The sequence below is a fragment of the Euprymna scolopes genome, chromosome 45, assembly GCF_053919585.1.
Source record: "Euprymna scolopes isolate OS-2025 chromosome 45, ASM5391958v1, whole genome shotgun sequence".
NCBI classification, from domain to species: Eukaryota; Metazoa; Mollusca; class Cephalopoda; order Sepiida; family Sepiolidae; genus Euprymna; species Euprymna scolopes.
The window spans coordinates 970001-987500 of NC_136526.1; the positions used below are offsets into that span (position 1 = coordinate 970001).

Below are 17500 nucleotides of genomic sequence, written 5' to 3' on the forward strand. Positions count from 1 at the left end.
TGGCATGCAACCAAAGAGAATTTCAGTTCCTGAGAAACTCAAAGAGTCAATAGTCGTTCTTGATAACGAAAAATTAATAATTGGCCAGAAGCGCTGGTACATATAATATGGCAAAGGCAAAGATATAGAGACAGGAAGAGGAGAAGGATGAGCAAGAGTAAGAGGTGGAGGAGAGGAGGAGAAGAAGGAGGAAAAGGAGGAGGATATGTTTGTGAAAAAGTGCCAAAAATAAGCTCGTATGATGGATGTTCCCCTTAATATGCGACCTTAAGGGCAAATGTCACGTAATCCATTACATAATTCAGGTCATTACGTATGTATGAAAAGAGAGTAAAGGATATCTATATATACTAGCATTTCAGTCCGGCGTTGCCCGGGTGTTTCGAGGTCTGTTGAGCAAAAAAAAGTGGTAGTGCAGAAAAGCAGGCTCGAACTCGTACCACAAAGGAGGAAAAGAACAGGAAAAAACCTGACGTCTTTGCTGTTACGACCACCGCCAAACCGGAAGTAACGTAGGTTTTAATTAAGGCTAGACAATCGAAAGGAGAAGATGACTTTCGAAAATATCGGCGAAAAAAACTATCTCCCCCCCCTGTAGAAAAGTAGCCAGCTAAAGGTGAAGATATTAATGTTTTTTAGCCAATTTTTCGATATTTGTCGTTTGAAAGGTCGATCTTCAAAACGATACTGATCTTGGTAAAATCCTTCGCCTCTGTCGAAAGTTTTAGGCAGACATGCAAATAGAGATTTATAAAGAATCGGAAACGAAAATTGTATCGGAATCGGGAATTTAGTACGGAATCGGTAAGTGTATTGGAATCGGGAAAAATATTGGAATCGTCCCCTCACTAGTAGGCAGGCTGGAACCTCCAACGCGAAAGAGAAAAAAGGAGGTGAAAAAAAAGAAGCTAACGCTCTAGCTGTCACGGCCACGACGAATTATGACGTCTGAGTTAACGAAATAACGTTTTTAGACGTACATTGAGATTGTTAGGTGTACGACTTGCAAAAATTTTGACGAAAAAAGTGACCTCCCCTTGCAAGAAACGGCCCAGTTGACTAGCAATTTAATGCTTGAAATCGAATTAACTTGTAATTTACTTTTCAAACTCTCATATCAACATATTCGGTTTAACGTCCGATTTACATGCTGGCATGTGTTGGACGGTTTTAAAACATGACTTCCAAAAAGTCCAATGTAAACAAATTCTTGTTGAGCCGTCCCCATAAATAATCAAATTCTACCCAATTTACACCATTAATGATTATTATACCACCACTTTACATTCATTAACCCTTATCCTTGAGTGGCCTTTGGGCCTTGATAAGTAGTGAATTCCAAGTAAATAAGAGATAATGAATATAAAGTGGTGGTATAATAAGTGGTAATTCCCAAGTAAAAAAAATAATACCTTTTTTTGAATATTTACAAACTTTCACAAAAAAAAACACTCACCTAGCTACAACCACTATATACAATTACCCCTACTCCCTATCTGTACCTAAATCTAAACGCAGATTCCATGAACAAAGCTTCTTTTCCAGAACCATCCGCCTGTGAAACACTTCTGCTGGCCTGCTTCCCGGTTGAATACAACATGGTAGCCTTCAAATCCAATGTAAACAAATTCTTGTTGAACCGTCTCCATAATTGTTGAACCGTCTTCGTAATTTACACCATTAACGATTACTGCACTACCACCTTGTATTCATTAACCCTTATCCTCGAATGGCCTTCGGGCCTTGATAAGTAGTGAATTCCAAGTAAAAAAAAAAGCCCTTATTACATACTAGCGGGGATACCTGGCGTTGCCCGGATTTGAGAGATGGTGTAGTAAGGAGTCAATACAAAGAAAAAAAAAACAAATAGACGCAGCGAGAGAGAGGTGTGGAAGAAAAGAAGTTTAAGTGAACGGTAAGAGGAAAATAAAAAAAAAAGATTGATAAAGGAGTCTTACTCCGAAATATATTTATTTAAAAATAAACACCTGTTTATTTTATAAAAAAAAAAATTCGCCTTGCAGTTTTGGCTTCAAATGTATTTATACATGTTTTATTCTTCAAATTTAGTTTTTGTTTTAAAAGGAAAAAATCTCATTACGTAAGCCTCAAAATAAAAAAGGAGTAGGCAGGCACTTTTCTACAATGAGGGGTCGCTTTTTATCGCCAATATTTTCGAAAGTCATCACCTTTTTTCGATTGACTAGCCTTAATTTAAGCCTTCACCAGTTCCGGTTTGACGATGGACGTAACGGAAAAGACGTAACGTTTTGTTTTTTTTTTTTTTTTTTTTTTTTTTTTTTTTTTTTCACATTCTATTCCTTTATCAGAGTACAGATTCGAGCCTGCCTACCTACTACAACTTTTTTTTTTTTTTTTTTTTGCTCAACAAACATCTCTAAACACCCGGGCAACAGGCTAGTATATATAGAGGAAGAAGAAAATTAGGGGCCCTACGTCAGTAATGATTAAGTTAACTAGTGTGGATTTTGACAAGCATCACACTGGGTGCATGATAGTCCAGGCCTGTAATACATAATCATTGAGCCAAAGGTAAGTGAAGTAAAACTGAGGCAGAGGGCAAACGCCGTAGATGAATGACGTCACGTTTCCGAGCGGAGAGAAAACTAAGGTTTTCAGCTTTGGAATCGACACTTTCGATCTGATGACCTTGTTGATGTCAGATTTTTTTTTTTTTTTTTACTACTTAATTGTCTTTTGTGATGTGTGCAACATAATAAACACACCCCCCCCTTTCTCCACTGCAAGGTCAGCCTCGTTGTGAGTTAACGGATGACGTGTACATTCACGACAGTAATTAGTAGACCATGTAATTCTCACACATTTCCTTTTGTTCAAAATTTTTTCACGCTAATTATCGAAATAACTAACGAAGCGAATAAAACCTATTCTTTTATATATATATATATATATATATATATATATATATATATATATATATATATATGTTTCTCTATCTATCTATCTATCTATCTATCTATATATATATATATATATATATATATATATATATATATATATATTTCTCTATCTATCTATCTATCTACCTATATATATATATATATATATATATATGTTATATGTTATATATATATATATATATATAAAAGAATAAGTTATATATATATATATATATATATATATATATATATATATATATATATATATATATATATATATATATAGCCTGGGTGCCCGGCGTTGCCCGGTGTTTGGAGGTGTGTGTTGAGGAAAAAAAAGTGGTAGTAGGCAACAGGCTCGAACTCTTACCATGAAGGACGAAAAGAATGTGACGTCTTTGCTTTTGCGTCCATCGCCAAACCAGAAGTGACGAATGTTTAATTTAAGGCTAATCACTTGAAGAGTGGATGATTTTGAAAATATCGGCGAAAAAAAAACGACCTGTTCTTGTGGAAAAGTGCCCTGTTGAGGGTGATGAAATTGATGTTTTTAGCCAATTTTTCGATATTTGTCGTCCGAAGGGTCGAGCTTAAAAACGACATGTATCTCGTGAAAATCCGCCACCTCTGTCGAAAGTTTTAGGCATACATACATACATACATACATACATACATACATACATACATACATACATTTAAACAGACAGGTGAGATTTATATTATAGACTAGCGGGGAGTACCCGGCGTTGCCCGGTATTTGTAGGTGTGTGTGTTTTGAGTAAATGAAAACAAAAATCGTTAGTTGTTTAAAAAACGAAGCCTTGGCGCGCAGTTTGAAAATAATAAAGTGTGAAAAAAACGTGCGACTTTCCAGGTGTTAATGACGTCAACTTTGAGTGCGGGACAGTGTTTTATTTACCGCGAGTCTGTTCGCTTCTTTTTTTTATACGAAAAAGCTTAATGCACTTGCGGCGATCGAAAATTGTTGAATATTTATCTTTTGAAAGTCGGGCAAATTAAATAGACAGGCGACCCCGGTTGTTATCATTTAGGAGCGATATAAAAAGTTTAAAGAAGTTGTGAGGTGATCGATCGGTTCTTGGAAAAAAGCCTTTCTTGGACATACACGAAAACGCACAGACACACACACACACACACACACACACACGCACACGCACGCACACGCACACAAACATTTTCGCTTTTATATTTATAGATGTAAAAAATCCACGTATGCTTCTAGAATAGTTATTTCAAGGTTATGCGGGATTCGAATGATGTTATCTTTTTGTATTTAATACTTAATTTTTTTTTTATTTCAAGCCGTCCTCCGCTCTTGATTACGAAAAAGTATCGAAATGAATATGGAAAAAATTGTTAAAAAAACTGGGAATTGTAGTATGGAGAAGGGTCAATCTTTGCAACAATGTTTGAAAGAGTTCATGTGAATTATTTTTTGCCGTTTGTGGAAGAAGAATGTTGTGTTTTTTTTTATATAAAAAGTTTTTGCAACATATTAATTCAAACGGCAAAATAGAGACGCAATCGATTTCAATATGTATAATAAATGGTTAGAAACTGAAACAAGTTTGTTGAACATTTAAAAATAATGTTATTAATAGTTATCATAATGATAATAATAATAATAATAATCGTTGAAATAAAAATATTAATAGATAAATATAGTAAAGTATTAATAACAATAGTGGTAGTTTTAATTAATTAATTAATAATAATAATAATAATAATAATAATAATAAACCTCCCCACGAGGGCAGAGTTAGAGACAATGTCCGTTTTTAATGTGGAGTAAATTCCGTTCCTCTTTCTTACAAAAAAGGCACGTTGGATAGGAACAAATATGAAAATTAAAATTAATATAAAAATTAAAATTGTGTCAGTCATGGGGGATTTAAATAAATATATACATATATATATATATATATATATATATATATATATATATATATATATATATATACATACATAACTACTTAATTTAATCACATAAATTAATATACGAAAATATTATTTTATGCATAAGCTTTTAGTATTTACTCCAATAGTGCTCAATACACAGGTAGATCTAGGTAATAAGTTATAAAACTCTACGCTTCCCGCTAAAAAACACATACAAACTAAGGGGTGAACCAAGGTAAACTGGGCCTTTGTCCTGTAAGTGCCTGCCCATTAGCTGATTAGAAGGGAGCAGTTGAAACTAGGAATCTGATTGGCTAACTAAAAACTCAGCAGAAAGTGCGTATATAAAAACGCGAGACAAGCACAACTCTTTGCATAAGCCTGGCGAATCCTAGCGTGGATGAAACGCGAAATATTCTGTGTAGCTTAATTGCCATATATATTTTTATAACTTACTATATATATATATATATATATATATATATATATATATATATATACTAGCAGAAGTACCCGTCGTTGACTGGGTTCAAAAACAGCCTACAGAAAATGGACTGTGATTGATGAAAGTATGATAGGTTATGAAAAGGAGGGGTTGTAAAGAGATAGGTTTTGATACTCAAAACTTTACCTCAAGCAAAATATGATGAAAGTAAAGATAATTTTCGCGAAAATACATTTTTTATATCAACTTTGTTTCCATTCGTAGCCAAGAGTGACCAACAAACTGATGTTTCCTTACAAAGACAAAATGTTATATATATAATAATATAAATATACAAGAAATAAATGTTATCATAGTCAATAAAACTTACTTTTATCGTAGAAAAGTTCATTGGTTTGTATTTTTAAGTAGTTTGCAACAATTTTGTTTTTAAATTTACGAACCGGTTTTAAAAAATCAAAATGGCAGCGACTTTGAAATGGAGAGCCTCGTTTTCAATTTGAAGGAGGGGCACTTGAGCATTCTGCGTTAACAATTTGAGAGAGTTCCGTCAATGTAAGGAATATTTATAAACATATTTTAATGTTTTCCGTTATTTTGTGCTTGAGGAATATTCGATTATGGCATGTGTAGTTTATATAAAAATTCATTTACGTAGTTATCGCCTCAAATTTCATTTTAATTTCGGTTCGCTGAAATTATTTCAAGTAAAGAGAATTAAAAACTATTTCAAAACAAAAAAAAACATGAACTTAACTTTTATTGACTATGGTAACATTTATTTCTTGTATATTTTTCGGGTAGTTGTTTGTTCACTTTTCTGCTAAACATTCTTACTAAATAATATCAACGAAATATCGAAAAACAAAGAAACTAAAACAGTTTTGGAAAATAATGAAGCTTTACTTACTTTAGTAAAATAATCCGAAACAGCAAAATGTGATATTAAAAAAGTAAACACGTAATTACTTTATATTTTAAAAGCAAAGAATCGATATAAATATGAATAAGAAGAAAATGGCGCCCTTTTCAAACAGAACAGCTTCGTTTCAGTTTTACAGTATTTAACGGTGTAGTTTTGCGTCGTCGGATTCGGGGTTGTACTATTGTAATGTAAATAACACACAGAAAGGGTTGTAATCAACCGAATTCCTTCTAGTACATTGACAAAAAAAGCTTAAACAGATATATAAATAAAAATGAAAAGGTTATGTAAATGTTTTTAAAAAGACACGTAATCACGTGAGCCGGATTTTCCTTCTTTTGACACGATAACAAGTAACGTTCTCATTTTTTATTATTTATCTATTTATCTATTTTCAAAAGAGTGCCACGTGCAATTGGAGAAGGACAAAAACAGAGTTATGCAAAATTTCTGTCGAGAATTGTCTAAAGTGCCGACTTTTTTTGGGGGGGGAGGCTTTCACTTTAATAAGAACGTGAATTTATGAGGTGAATTTATTCGATACAATATGATTCAACTCAAAAGAATAAATAAAAGCTAACGTGAATTAAGATAAAAGTTTAGGTGTTATTGTGGACCCTCACCCCTTTTAAAATACCTTGTAAAACTTTGTAACATATTTACATTCTATGGAGGTCAGGCGCTAACGAAGACCCAATAATTTTATAATACCATATTTCTTCAAACTGAAACATAATTATCAAAGTATACTTACGCAAATAGATATGAAAAGTCTTTGTTAAAGTTTGTGCCATATTTCCATGGAGTACAGGCGCGAACGCAGACCCCACAACTTTATTATACCATCGTTATTTAAGTTGAAACATACTTATCAAAGTGTTCTTATGTACATCTATATCAAAAACACTTGTGAACGTTTTTTTTTTTTTTCATTTTTATTTCCATACTTTGGGGGGCTAGGCGCGAACTCAGACCCCACAATTTTTATGAACCACCGTTGCGCCAGATCAAACATGCCCATTCCTGATCCTCGATACATCTTCTATCATTATATGTAATCAGTTTTTTTTTTAATAGTCAACGATGTAGGAGCCTATTCGTGACCAGACACACACTCACACACACAGATGTTCAGCTTTATATATATATATATATATATATATATATATATATATATATATATATATATATATATATATATATATATATAATAGGCATAAGCCTGAAGAATTCTAAAGTGGATGAAACGCGGAATATTCAGTGTAGCTTAATCGCCATATACATATATATATATATGCATATATATATATATATATATATATATATATATATATATATATATACTTGTTTATTGTTATATAAACATGCTCACATCCCGCTGCTACAAACAGCCACTTGTTTCAATCAAACAACAGATATCATCAGGCAGCGACTTGACTATTGAACTTTTGAATAGTCAAGTCGCTGCCTGATGATATCTGTTGTTTGATTGAAACAAGTGGCTGTTTGTAGCAGCGGGATGTGAGCATGTTTATATAACAATAAACAAGTATTATCAGCTCTTTTTATTGAGCACTATCTAACAACCTCGTTGAATTCATTAGTCCATTACTTTTGAATATAAAAAAACCCCGAGTATATATATATATATATATATATATATATATATATGATTGTTGAGCTGGATTAAATCCGACGATATGAAATAAAATGGAGGTGGAAGGACCTGGATACTCAACGTTTCGCCCGATTTATTTTTTGGCAAATACAAAAAGAAAAGCACTAAAAATTTACCATAACCGAAACCGAGACCATTCCTTAAATAGCCAGACACACAACAGACAATTAACATTACCAACTAATAAAAACAACGACACAATCTATAAGAACCTAAATAAGACAGGCATTCAAATAACAAAACTAAACTCTTTAACAATTAGGGATCTAACACGTAAAATTATAACTAATACCAACATTAACACCAAAGCCGGAATATATTCCATACCCTGCCTTGATTGTGGAAGAATATACGTAGGAGAAACTCACGTAATTTAAATAAAAGAATATATGAACACAAAAGAGATGTAAAAAACAACAATAAACTCAACGCCATATTTTGTCACATCATGGAAAACGACCATCATTTTGATTTTAACAAAGCAACTTTCCTTAAACACATACATAACAGATCCACACGACGTTTAATTGAGTCAGCTATAATCTCCCATTCCAGCAATATAATTAAGCAGAGAAAAGGTTTTTTTCCACGTTGCTCCCTTTCTGTCGAAAATAATTATTAAAGAAAACAACTTAGACACCGGTTAAACGCGAGAAAAAAAAAAAATTCGTAAGTTCACTTAATTTTATTTTTATTTTACTTACTTACTGTATTTTATCATTATCTATTTTTAGACTCCATTTTATCACCTCCTATTCTTATTTTTAGATACCATCTTTTAAGTTACTGCGCTATTTTATCCCAATTCAATTATTTCTAATTTAAAAAAAAAAAAAAAGATTCTTTCGTAATCTCGTGTCATTTTATTTATTTAATCTATCACCGCTATATTTCCAAACACAATTTTTAATCTCTACGATATTTTATCTTTTAGACGTAATCCACTACACTAGTTTACTCTAATTAGTTCTTCTCTCATAAAATGTATATACATGTATATATGACATCTAATTTACATAAGGAAAACACGCTGCTCTCCCTCATCATTATATATAGCCCCAATCCTCCGACTCTCTCGTCAATGACCATCCCTCTTGAAGAAGCCCGCATAAATCGGGCGAAACGTTGAGTATCCAGGTCCTTCCACCTCCATTTTATTTCATATATATATATATATATATATATATATATATATATATATATATATATATATATATATATGAGAATTGACGTTTTATTCTGTAGATTGAAATATACATAGGAATGCATTCAAATTGAAAATTAATTGTTTGAAACAAAGAATATATTGAAAAGAATTATATTTATTTTCTTAATCCATGGATTTCCAATAATGGTTCAAATCATCAGAGGAAATAAGACACACTTAGTACAATTATCGATTGTGAATAAACATATATTTAGCAAATTATTGAAAAAGTTATTCAAAAATCTTAAACGCCATAGATAAAGGATATCATACAGCTTTAGCAATCCAACGTTGAAAGGAGTTCAATTATTTTTTTACACGGTGGTCACCACTTATCAAGGCCCGGAAGCAACTCAGGGATAAGGGTTATTGCATGTACAGTACGTTAGTGTGGAGATTTGATGAAGTGTTTACTTAATGGTGCGGTTCATTAGGAATGTATTAACGTTGGACTTGAAGACATCCAAGTTGTAGTCAGGTGGGAAGCAGGCAGACGGAACAGAGTTCCACGGGCGTGCAGTTCTAAAAAGGAAGCTTTGTTCATGGAATCCACGTTTTGATTTAGGCACAGATAAAGAGTGGGGGAAATTTTCACAGTGGATTCAGCTAGACGGGTGTTTTTCGTAAAAAATTGGCGAGCGGGGACCAGAGATTGGAGTTCAGACGAGCGCCTGCCATGGAAATAACGATAAAACAAGGATAGGTTCGCAACGTCTCTTCTGTGGGAGAGAGGTTGCAGGGTAGAGAAAAGGGCATCCCCCACTAAGCCATGAAGTCTATTTTGTACTCTGTCAAGGCATGATATGACAGCAGTATTCCATTCTTGGACGCACTTGGCTTTTATATAGATCTCCAGGGTATTTCTGTCAGGTCGGATGAATAATAATCCAAGGTGGAATTTGTAGGTAATAGAGTAAAAAATAAATTTTCCATTTGAATATATTTCTAGGTGCAAAATTTAACTTTAATTCTTACATTTATACTGCACTCTATTTTTTGTTGTCCCTCAACAAAAGGAGGGTGAAACTGTAAATTCATCCTTGTCCGTTCGTCCGTTCGTCCGTTCGTCTGTATGCTTTTTTCTCAAAAACTACGCCTCGGATTTTTTTTAAATTTTGCACAAACATTAAACATGGTATTAGTAAAAAAAAATTAACAGAACGGATTTTCCGGGAAAACTTCGGTTGCCCCTCTTAGAGATGCCTTTCGGATTAAAATGGCTAAAATTGACACTTTTGTGCTAATGAAAAAAAAACTGATGCCTTGTATTTTTATAAAATTTTCTGAAAAGTTGTAACTAACTGATTTCTATATTTTGATTGTCTATACTTTGCGATAACTCTTGGGTGCGTCCCAGGTCTAGAAATTTCTCGCCAAGTTTTGATTTTAACATTTGATTGCATGGTGGCGTATACCAGATTATATTTCTTTTTCTTCGATTTTTAATTTTATTATAGTTATCGGTGTTTTGTTGTTTATATTTAATATCACTATCTTTGTACCCACTATTTTTAAAGCTGTGTCGTAGATATTCATTGACTTGTTAAATACATTTTCATCACTTGAGTTATTGCTGAGTCTACTTACGATCGAGTTAGGAAACTGTTTTATAATTAATGGTGGGTGATTGGACTTAGAGTTTATGTATATTGGATTAGCGTTATCTTTTAAGTAGGGTGCATATATGTTTTTTCTAAATTTAACGTGACGTCGAGGAAATTGTTATTTTATGTTCGCTAGTATGTTTACTTTTAGGCCTAATTTTTTCATTTCTTTGTGTATGATTTTCTTAAAGTTTCCCCTTTGACTTTGTTAGAATCTTTTATTATATCTAATCCATCATCTCTATATAGGCCGATATCTGCAGTATCAAATATGCTTGTGAGGGTATATATATATATATATATATATATATATATATATATATATATATATATATATATATATATATATATATAAGCAGAGTCTAAAGGACCCATTACCAAATCATATGAGTTTGGCATTTTTGTTTTTATCCATATATACCTCGGCAAACTACAGTGTAATGTTGAAAAGTTTTTTGGATACCGAGTGATAAAAATCATAATGTCGAACTGTATAAACGTACATTCAGACAGACACACACAGACAATTTCACTTTTATATATATATATATATATATATATATATATATATATATATATATATATATATATATATATATATATATATTGTTATGGGATTAAATGGTAATGAACGAAAAGGAACACAGGACTTTTAGGAACGGAACATGTATTCACATATATTACAGGCAAAGACAGGTTGAGAGTACCATTCCACAACTGTGGGCGTTTGCACACGACCTGACCTGCTTCGTCGCGTACCAATCTCAGACTGTCAGGCACCGGTACTCGATACCGGAAGTGACGTCACTAGAGGAAGAAGTGACGTCATAAGATAGTCTATTAATCCCATAGGGGGCGTCTCCAATATATATATATATATATATATATATATATATATATATATATATATATATATATATATATATATCAAAAAGATGTAGTGTTTACCTGATATACACAATGGTTAACTTCAAACTAATATAAATAACAGTATTTATATATAGAAAATTTAATCCCAACCGAATTAAAAAAGCTCAATACGTAATAGAGAGTAGAGCATATTATAAGAGAAAGAAAATTAAAACTGTAAATTGAATTTTAAAATCAAAATTTATTGTTCGACTTAATACTCCGAAAAATAATTTACAAAGTCCTTATTCCACGGAGTTTCAAAGAATGATGGATGAGAAGAATAACATTCTTTGAAACTCGGCGGAATAAGGACTTTGTAAAATGTTTTTGGAGTATTAAGTCGAACAATAAATTTTGATTGTAAAGTTCAACTTACAGTTTTAATTTTCTTTCTCTTTATATATATATATATACACTTGTGCCCGATATTATTCATACCCCTCGGATCTTTGAGATTTCTATAAGAATATTGCTCAAACCAGAAGATAGACAATATTAAAGGGATTTCAAACAATAAATCAAGCATAAGCATTTAATTTAAACTCAACAAATAAATAAATTATGCAAGTTTGAAGCATTATACTAAGAAAAACAATAATGGCACTAGTTCAAAATTATTCATACCTCTCTTACTAATAGTCAATAGCATGCCCTTTATTCTTAATAACTGCCTGTAACCGTTTTGGATATTTATCAACAAGGTTTTTACAATCATCAACACTGATTTTTGACCATTCTTCAATGCAGTAGTTCTCTTAATCCCTCAAATTTATAGGTTTCCGCTTTTTAACCTCAGTTTTCAATATGTGCCAGAGGTTTTCGATAGGGTTCAGGTCAGGACTCTGGCTAGGCCATTCCAAAACATTAATGTGATTATCCTCAAACCATTTCTTGACTATTTTGGCAGTATGTTTTGGATCATTATCCTGTTGAAGGACCCAGTTTGGTCCTAAATGGAGCTTCTCCGCATCCTGTCTAATGTTTTTCTGGAGTATCTCCAAATATTGATCCTTCTTCATGGTTCCATCTATCTTGACCAAACTACCTGGACCACTAGCCGAAAAGGATCCCCAAAACATTAGGCTACCACCACCATGTTTCACCGTGGGTATGGTGTTCTTTGGGTTGTAAGCTTCTCCTTTCTTCCTCCAAACGTAAGAAGCATCCATATGGCCAAACAATTCAATTTTTGTTTCGTCAGTCCACAAAATACTTGAGAAAACGGACTCTGGAGAATTCACATGGGTCCTAGCAAACTTTAGACGTGCTGCAAGGCGTTTTCCGGTGTGTAATGGAGTCCTTCTTGGTCTTCTTCCTTTCAGACCATTTTCATGCAGAGTCCTTTGCAATGTTTGCCTTGATATTTTTATGCCAGAAGACTCCAGATTTTCTAAAATGTCCTTAGTAGTGGTGGTTGGATTTGCATTAACACTTCTTACAATATTCCTGGTGGCTCTAGCAGACAGTTTCCTTTTCCTTCCTCTACCAATCAAGTTGTTTGTTGTGTGGTGGCTCTGGAATTTTTTGATTATGCTCTGTACTGTTGCTGTAGGGACCTCAAATTTCTTGGAAATTGACTTGTAACCTAAACCATCCTTATGTGAATTCACAATTTTAGTCCTAAGATCATTACTAAGCTCTTTTTTCTTCCCCATTCTAATAATTTTTATTCTTTTTTTGGTTTTCAGTTGATATCATTTTAATTTCTGAAAAATGCAAAAAACGAAATGAAATTAATCAAAGGTTGTATAAAAGCATTCAAAATAAGAATCAAACAGGAAACAAACAGTCAGAAACTCGATTAATACTGAAAAAATAAGGGGGTATGATTATATTTGGGCATTGCAGATTTTATAAATAGCTGTATATTTCTTTTATTACAAGTATCCCGAGATTTTAAAATGACGAAAATGATCAGAAGAGGTTTATTAAGAATATGTATCAATATGGAAGTAAACAATAAATTCTTACAAAGTTACACCTAATAAACTCAATTTTCAAGAGGGGGTATGAATAATATCGGGCACAAGTGTATATATATATATATATATATATATATATATATATATATATATATATATATATATATATATATATATATAGTGTTATAATGTAATAATTCCAGGAGGAAATCCGGGTATGAGAGCTCAATGTGGTAAACAGAGCAATAACATAAAAATATAACACGGAAATTACATAATTGTCGATGCAATAATTTATTTCAACCTTATGGTATTTTCAAGCATCTAAACTAGACAATTACATTTTTGATACTCAAAAAAAATTTTTTGAGTATCAGAAATGTAATTGTCTAGTTTAGATGCTTGAAAATACCATAAGGTTGAAATAAATTATTGCATCGACAATTATGTAATTTCCGTGTTATATTTATATATATATATATATATATATATATATATATATATATATATATATTATAAATTGATTTGAAATTCAAACATTTCACGTCATAATTTTTTAAATTTATTGAATGACTAAAATTTGATTTATTTGCTCTATCTTGTATATCGAGCAATCTTTATTTAGATGGGATAGTACTTATAGAATATTACTACCAATAATATTTTGTAAGACTTATAATCACAGGTTTTCATACCAGTTGATTGCTAGATAATTTTATTCTTAAGTATATATATATATATATATATATATATATATATATATATATATATATATATATATATATACACCTTTTCATATCTATATAATACTAAAAGTCTATGGTTCTTGTATGTTTGCAATCAGATTTCCGGTTTTCAACATCCGGTTGCGCATGCGTAAATAGCAACGTCTTCAATCCGTTATTCCAATTCCGGAATTTTTATATCGCTTCTAATACAAACAATTTCATTTAATTTGATCAAATAGTTATTTATATATACAAATAATACATAGATTCATAGATAATTATAATATATATTATAAAATCTATTTATCTATGAATCTATTAATAATATGAAATATTACCCTATACAATTTATGGAAAGAAAACACCTCTCACTTTCCCTCTAATAGATTTCAACACTCCTACTCCCTCTGTTTTCGTTACGTACGCGAGAAATAGTTACGTGGATAGAGTTATCCCCCTTAACTAATGCAGACCTTTTTACTAGAGGGCGTTATTACAAAAAAAATTCTTTTTCTTCTTCCCATGTTTTTTAAAGTCGTCTGCTTACATTTCCAAACGGAAAGCTGAATCGGTAAATACACACATTTCTATTACATTAAATAGTGTTTTCCTTTACACAATGGGTACTGAATGTTTGCTTAAATTAAATGAAAAAAGTTACATTTAATTTTCATTTTCTATTTAAAAAGCCATTATTAACATGTGGAGAGTGTTTTTTTTTATTATTCTGTACTTTCAACTAACAATTTCATTTAAAAGATGATATATCAAAATTTGAATTTAACTATAATAAGGATTATGATACCTGTTCAGTGCATAAGTATGACCAACCACTTATAATTCAGTAACTGTAATTTAAAAAAAAATAACAATTATAATAAACAGAACGACTCATAGAAATCTATCTATATTCTTTTTTCATTTTAATATACTTTCATAGAAATGCTTCTGTTATGTAAAAAAAAACTATTTTCTTTATGCCACAAGTGTCACGCTCATACATGAATTCCATAGCTAATATAACGTACTGACCAAACGGGTCACGGGTGGTCTAGTATATATATATATATATATATAAAAGATAAAAATTACAATTAAATTTACCAAAATCATCCAAGATGGTAAAACTAAAGTATATTATAAATATTAAGAGTTAATATTTATAAAGTAATCTCAACCAGATGTAAAAGCTCGATAAAACCAAATAGGAGATAGAGCTTATAATAAAAGCAAACAGTCAATATACATTTTGTATGCAAAATCCGATCTCGCATCTTGCTAATTTCTACCCTCTGATGAGAAGGAAAGCATTTCTTCGAAACTCCGCAGATTAAGGACTATACACTTATCAAGTGTTTCCTTTTCAGATTAAATATGTTTTTAACTCTTTTTCAAAATGTTTTTAACATGTTTTATTAACTGTTTGCTCTTATATATGGTCCAACATCTGAAAAATATGTAGCCAAACAGATAAAACGGTAATAAAAAAAATAAAAACACACACATATATATATATATGAAGAATTAAGAAAGAAATCGACTGATTACCTTTCAGTGAAAGATGATATTCTGTTGCGTTAGTGATTAATAATCACTAACTTAGGAACATTGAGGGTAGCTTTTCTTTGGCATTGAAATATCAGAAGCTGAAATTGAACCAGAAAATAAAAAATAAAAATATTATTTTCCAATTTATGAATTAATGATAAAAAAAATCGAGGAAAAAATATATCATAGAAGATGAGAAAATATCGATTAATATAAAAAATAAAATTCAAGAGTATTTTTTTTTTACACAGTGATCACCACTTATCAAGGCCCGGAAGCCACTCAGGGATAAGGGTTATTGCAAGTACATTACGTTAGTGTGGAGATTTGATGAAGTGTTTACTTAAGGGGACGGTTCATTAGGAATTTGTTAACGTTGGACTTGAAGACATCCAAGTTGTAGTCAGGTGGGAAGCAGACAGACGGAACAGAGTTCCACAGGCGTGCAGTTCTTAGAAAGAAGCTTTGTTCATGGTATCCGCGTTTTGATTTAGGCACAGATATAGAGTGGGGGAAATTTTTCACAGTGGATTCAGCTAGACGGGTGTTTTTCGTGAAAGATTGGCGAGAGGGGGCCAGAGATTGGAGTTCAGACGAGCACCTGCAATGGAAATAACGATAAAACAAGGATAGGCTCGCAACGTCGCAACGATGCAAGAGTATGCATCTTGCATCGAATTTGGTATGAAAAATTCTTTCTTATATTTTCACTCTAATGTAGAGCGTGTCTAAAAAGTCAGTTCTACAGGCTGCACGCCTGTGGAACTGACTTCTAAGAAAGAAGCTTTGTTCATGGAATCACATTTAGGTTTAGACACAGATAAAGAGTGTGGGAAATTATTGATAGTGGTTTTGGTTAGACGTGTGTTTTTCGTGAACGTTTGGTAAGGGGGTGGGGACACTAGATTGAAGCTCAGATGAGCACTTGCCACGAAAATAACGATAAAGCAGAGACAGGCTCGCAACGTCTCTCCCTTTATAATGTCCCTGCAACTTATGTCCCCGATAGTAACCCCTACTTCCAAGTGGCACTGTGTCTTGTTTAGGATGAAAATTGAATAATAAAAAAGAGAGTTCAAAAGTTAAGTTGCTGACGTATGTCAAACTCTGTAGCTGGGTCGACGATAGCACCTGTAATAGCTCAATCGAGTACGTGTTAGAGAGAATGTGAAAATAAAGAAAGAAAGAAAGAAAGAAAGAGAAAGAGAGCATGTAATTAATCTTTGTCATTTTACCATTAAGGATTTTTTACCCTCTTTATTTCACATATTTTACAGATAATATTTTCGAAATTAATTATGAATAAATACAGTATTGAACAACGTACGTAAGTTGTTAAAGTGTTTCACTAAAATCAGGGATTAATTATTTCAGTGAATCTTTGGATAGCCTGTATAAAAAAATAAACATAAAGAATTCAGGAGTTAAGTTACTGATGTATGTTAAACTTGGTAGTTGGGATCGACGATAGCACTTGGAATAGCTCAAGCGAGTACGTGTGAGAAAGAATATGAAAAGAAAGAAAGAAAGAAAGAAAGAGAAAGAGAGCATGAAAAAAACAGAGGAAGAATCGGAAAAAAACAAAATACATTATGTCCAAAACTTCACTGAAGGGTTGAAAACCTTTGTCATTTCACATATTTTACGGATAATATTTTGGAAATTAATTCTAGATAAGTATTGCATTGAA

The 17500-nt window shown here is 31.9% G+C and overlaps 1 protein-coding gene across 1 annotated transcript in view; it reads right to left on the bottom strand.

Moving 5' to 3' along the window:
* Nucleotides 1-17500, bottom strand: part of LOC145269111 (transient-receptor-potential-like protein) — a 161463-nt gene that overhangs the window by 108585 nt on the left and 35378 nt on the right. The window contains exon 2 of the mRNA XM_080124703.1: nucleotides 15811-15908. The gene's annotated coding sequence lies outside the window, so the exon portion shown is untranslated. The remainder of the gene's footprint in view (nucleotides 1-15810; nucleotides 15909-17500) is intronic.